We start from the raw sequence: 6,355 nt of genomic DNA, 5'->3' as shown, positions 1-6,355 counted from the left end.
GAGGTGAAATTCTTGGACCGTCGTAAGACTAACTTAAGCGAAAGCATTTGCCAAAGATGTTTTCATTAATCATTCATTAATTAACGAAAGTGGAGAAGGACTTGTCTTCACTTGGTATTACCAATTGGCGCCAAACCGCCAAAAGGAGAGATGCGTGGCGCACTCAATCAATTGGTTGAGCTTGTCTAGCACCAAAACAACTCAATCAATTGGTTGAGCTTGTCTAGTTTTACCAAAACAACTCAATCAATTGGTTGAGCTTGTCTAGTTTTAATTAGAATTAAGATTTTATAACTTATTGTTAGGCTCCAAAGAGCAGATTCAATAAATAAAGAATTATATGAAAAAAAAAAAACTGTTGTGGACTCGGCTATAACCGCGTTAGCGTTTTCTACGCCAGTTAAGAAGAAGAAGAAGAAAAAAATTTCATATAAATACTAAATAATTTTCATATACATAGATACTAAGTTTATGAATTCATACAAGTAAAAAATTTTTATATAAATACTAAATAATTTTCATATAGATACTAAGTTTATGAATTCATACAAGTAAAAAATTTTCATATAAATACTAATTGTATGAATTCATGCAAGTAAATAATTTTCATAGAAATACTAAATAATTTTCATATAGATACTAAATAATTTTCATATAGGTACTAAGTTTATGAATTCATACAAGTAAAAAATTTTCATATAAAAACTAATTGTATGAATTCATGCAAGTAAATAATTTTCATATAAATACTAAATAATTTTCATATAGGTACTAAGTTTATGAATTCATACAAGTAAAAAATTTTCATATAAATACTAATTGTATGAATTCATGCAAGTAAATAATTTTCATATAAATACTAAATAATTTTCATATAGGTACTAAGTTTATGAATTCGTACAAGTAAAAAATGTTCATATAAATACTAAATAATTTTCATATAGATACTAAATTTATGAATTCATACAAGTAAAAAAATTGCATATAATTACTAATTGTATGAATTCATGCAAGTAAATAATTTTCATATAAATACTAAATTATTTTCATATAGATACTAAATAATTTTCCTATAAGTACTAAGTTTATGAATTCATACAAGTAAAAAATTTTCATATAAATACTAAATAATTTTCATATAAATACTAAATAATTTTCATATAGATACTAAGTTTATGAATTCATACAAGTAAATAATTTTCATAAAAGTACTAATTAATTTTCATATAAATACTAATTGTATGAATTCATACAAGTAATTAATTTTCATATAATTACTAATTAATTTTCATATAAATACTAATTAATTTTCATATAAATACTACATAATTTTCGTATAGATACTAAGTTTATGAATTCCTACAAGTAATTAATTTTCATATAAGTACTAAGTGTATGAATTCATACAACTAAATAATTTTCATATAAGTACTAATTAATTTTCATATAAATACTAAATAATTTTCATATAAATACTAAATAATTTTCATATAGATACTAAGTTTATGAATTCATACAAGTAAATAATTTTCATATAAGTACTAATTAATTTTCATATAAATACTAATTAATTTTCATATAAATACTACATAATTTTCGTATAGATACTAAGTTTATGAATTCCTACAAGTAATTAATTTTCATATAAGTACTAAGTTTATGAATTCATACAAGTAATTAATTTTCATATAAGTACTAAGTGTATGAATTCATACAACTAAATAATTTTCATATAAGTACAAAAAATTAAAAAAAAAAAATAAATGTTAAGCTATTTTTGATGTTGTAATATTTCTTATAAGCATAATGCTGGTAGAAAATGATATAAATTACTTGTGTATATATGAATTTAACTCTTTTATATGGTTAAAAAGATTTTTTCCATACGATTTCGGGTTGGTGAGGTGTACGTGGCAGAAAACATATATGTTGTATGAAACTTTGATATTAGTACTTGTATGAAAATTTTAATACTTGTATGAAATTGCATACTTAGTACTTATATGAAATTTTTTTTCATATAAATATAAAAGTATTTAAGTGTAATATATAAATGAGAGCAAAAAAATTTATTCCTGGTTTGCTACAGTTGGTTTAAATAGAAATAATTTTGTTAATAGTGAAATGTTATTAATTGAGATTATTCTTCTATACCTAACATAATGTAGTCGTTTTTTTTTTAATTTAACTTTTTTTGGGGTTTGTTCTTCTATTCACATAAAATATATGTGGGTAAAGAATAAAATTCAATAAAGTTAAATATTTATATTATTACGCTCGAATACTTTCATATCATATATGAAATAAAATGAAAAATAATTGAATTTGAAATTATTAATTTCAAATCAAAAGAAAAACGTATATACTCTTAAAAAAAGATATATACACTATATGCATTGAAATAAAGTAAAATGTATAAAAAATGATATTATTTGAAAGTTTAACAAATACAAGAAGAAACATCGTCCTTACATTAATAATTATATTATATATGTATAGAGAACGAAAATTCTTTCTCACGATAAGATACAATCTCAAAGTCCGAATAAGACCGCAATAAATAATACAATAATATGAAATTAAATGAAATGAAGTGAATTTTTTAATTCAATCGTAGTAAAAGAAATTTCATAATTATTTATTGTCGCGATTTCGTTCTTCTTTGCATTTTGTATATGTCGTGTACTTAATTTTTAAATATTGAAAATATCATTATAAAAATTTATATAGTATAAAAAATAAAAAATCAAAGATTAAGCCATGCATGTCTAAGAACAAACAAATTAAAAGTGAAACCGCAAAAGGCTCATTATATCAGTTATGGTTCCATAGATCGTTAACAGTTACTTGGATAACTGTGGTAATTCTAGAGCTAATACATGCAAAATAAACACGGACCTTTTGGAACGTGTGCTTTTATTAGGCTAAAACCAAGCGATCGTAAGATCGTTATATTGGTTGAACTCTAGATAACTTGCAGATGGTATGGTCACGTACCGACGACAGATCTTTCAAATGTCTGTCCTATCAACTTTTGATGGTAGTATCTAGGACTACCATGGTTGCAACGGGTAAGGAAGGCAGCAGGCGCGTAAATTACCCACTCCCAGTTCGGGGAAGTAGTGACGAAAAATAACAATACAGGACTCATATCCGAGGCCCTGTAATTGGAATGAGTACACTTTAAATCCTTTAACAAGGACCTATTGGAGGGCAAGTCTGGTGAAAGCAGCCGCGGTAATTCCAGCTCCAATAGCGTATATTAAAGTTGTTGCGGTTAAAACGTTCGTAGTTGAATTTGTGCTTTATACGGGTAGTACAGCTATAATTGTGGTATGTACATTACCTTATGTATGCAAGCGTATTACCGGTGGAGTTCTTATATGTAATTAATACAATGTATTTTTTAAACCTGCTTCAGTGCTCTTCATCGAGTGTTGTAGTGGGCCGGTACAATTACTTTGAACAAATTAGAGAGCTTAAAGCAGGCTCCAAATGACTGAATATTTTGTGCATGGAATAATGAAATAAGACCTTTGTTCTACTTTCATTGGTTTTTAGATCAAGAGGTAATGATTAATAGAAGCAGTTTGGGGGCATTAGTATTACGCGAGAGGTGAAATTCTTGGACCGTCGTAAGACTAACTTAAGCGAAAGCATTTGCCAAAGATGTTTTCATTAATCATTCAGTAATTAACGAAAGTTAGAGGTTCGAAGGCGATCAGATACCGCCCTAGTTCTAACCATAAACGATGCCAGCTAGCAATTGGGTGTAGCTACTACTATGGCTCTCTCAGTCGCTTCCCGGGAAACCAAAGCTTTTGGGCTCCGGGGGAAGTATGGTTGCGAAGCTGAAACTTAAAGGAATTGACGGAAGGCACCACCAGGAGTGGAGCCTGCGGCTTAATTTGACTCAACACGGGAAAACTTACCAGGTCCGAACATAAGCGTGGAAGACAGATTTTTAGCTCTTTCTCGAATCTATTGGTGGTGGTGCATGGCCGTTCTTAGTTCGTGGAGTGATTTGTCTGGTTAATTTCGATAACGAACGAGACTCAAATATATTAAATAGATGCTTTCAGGATTATGGTGTTGAAGCTTATATAGCCTTCATTCAAGAGTTCATCTTGAATGTGCAAGTGTTTGAATGTGTTTATATAAGTGGAGCCGTACCTGTTGGTTTGTCCCATTATAAGGAAACTAGCTTCTTAAATGAACAAATTGCGTCTAGCAGTAACGAGATTGAGCAATAACAGGTCTGTGATGCCCTTAGATGTCCTGGGCTGCACGCGCGCTACAATGAAAGTATCAACGTGTATTTCCTAGACCGAGAGGTCCGGGTAAACCGCTGAACCACTTTCATGCTTGGGATTGTGAACTGAAACTGTTCACATGAACTTGGAATTCCCAGTAAGTGTGAGTCATTAACTCGCATTGATTACGTCCCTGCCCTTTGTACACACCGCCCGTCGCTACTACCGATTGAATTATTTAGTGAGGTCTCCGGACGTGATCACTGTGACGCCTTGTGTTTCACGGTTGTTTCGCAAAAGTTGAAAGAACTTGATTATTTAGAGGAAGTAAAAGTCGTAACAAGGTTTCCGTAGGTGAACCTGCGGAAGGATCATTATTGTGTTCCTATCCGTAAATATTATAAAAAAACAAACAAACAAACAAACAAACAAAAAAAGAATAAAAAAGAAAAATTATTTTCTTTTTTTTTCTTTTCATTCATTTATTTGAATGTTTTTCTTTTTTTTCTTTTTTTTTACTCCTTGTATTGTAGTATAATGAAAATTATATCGCATACATTGTATTTGAACGCAACAAACCTTTAAACATATATAGTTGTACTTATTATTTATGAAAATAATATAAGTGATAAGTTAATTTGTTCTCATTAACGTGTGTAATTCCTTAAAAATTTATAGAAATTAAATAAAATGTAATAAAAAAGGAATTACTGTTAAGGAATTACTGTGTTGGACTAAGACATGCGCAACTTGTAAATGTTTGGGTTGAAAATTACAATTTATTGAAAGATGTTTTAAAATAATTTATATAATATACGAAAACGAAATGTAATATAATTGTTATTCTTTCAATAAATTAAAAACTCTTGACGTTAAATTAAAATAAACAAAAAATTATCACTCTAAGCGGTGGATCACTCGGCTCATGGGTCGATGAAGAGCGCAGCTAACTGTGCGTCATCGTGTGAACTGCAGGACACATGAACATCGACATTTTGAACGCATATTGCAGTCCATGCTGTTATGTACTTTAATTAATTTTAAAGTGCTGCTTGGACTACATATCGTTGAGGGTTGTAAGACTATGCTAAATTAGTTGCTTATTCTTTTAGTCAATTAAAAGAATTTAAGCACATGGTATATTACTGGATTGTATTTTTCAATCCATAATATTAATAGCATAAAAAGAAATATAGAAAATATATTCTTGAACACCTCATATTTGAACGAAATTTTATAATAAGTAAGAATCTTAGTATTCCCAAACACAATAAAATTTCAATATTATTTCAAATAATATATAAATTTAGAGGAACGTCTAGCATAAAATATTATTTTATTCTAGGATTGCCTTAAATGTAAAAAAGCAAGAAAATAATATTGTTGTTATAATTAAGTAGTACGCGGGATGAAAAGATTGAATATTTATTATTAAGAAATTTATTGGTGTTAAGAAATAATTATGTATGTTTCTTTAAAATAGCAAAAAGCTAAAATATAAAATAAATATAAATATTTTTATACAACCTCAACTCATATGGGACTACCCCCTGAATTTAAGCATATTAATGAGGGGAGGAGGATGGAGTCATATGTAGAAGTTCACGTAAGTGAGGAAAGTTTCTGACTGTCATTCACTTGGGAGTGGCCAGGAACGATTCTTTTACATGTGGCTCAAGCAGCTCACGACTTCCGGTCTTAGACCAAGTATCCTCTGGGTAGCCAACAGACATCAGTTTGGAGGCGAGCTAAAGTGAGAAGGCGAAACCCGCCTATGCGGTTGTGCTTAGGGTTTGTGACCCAACACATAAAAACACCCCGCAATGAAAAAGAAAAAACAGCCTCGGATGAGAGACCCCAATTTTGATGACGACCACTGCAAACGTTTAAAGGACTACGAAATAAGGGCATGCACCTGGAATGTCCGGACCCTTAATTGGGAAGGTGCCTCTGCCCAGCTGGTTGATGTCCTCGTAATAGTAAAGGCTGACATCACCGCAATCCAAGAAATGCGATGGACGGGACAAGGACGGAAGAAGGTGGGTCCTTGTGACATCTACTACAGCGGCCATATAAAGGAGCGCAAATTCGGTGTAGAATTC

General features: G+C 30.1%; 1 pseudogene; it reads left to right on the top strand.

Annotated features, from left to right (window-relative positions):
* The first annotated feature begins 5,151 nt into the window (after positions 1-5,151).
* On the top strand, positions 5,152-5,304 carry LOC128923241 (5.8S ribosomal RNA; annotated as a pseudogene).
* Positions 5,305-6,355: the final 1,051 nt, after the last annotated feature.

Source organism: Zeugodacus cucurbitae, chromosome X (assembly GCF_028554725.1).
Source record: "Zeugodacus cucurbitae isolate PBARC_wt_2022May chromosome X, idZeuCucr1.2, whole genome shotgun sequence".
NCBI lineage: Eukaryota > Metazoa > Arthropoda > Insecta > Diptera > Tephritidae > Zeugodacus > Zeugodacus cucurbitae.
Note: the sequence above shows the minus strand (reverse complement) of the source record. Positions and strands in the feature narration are given on the sequence as shown.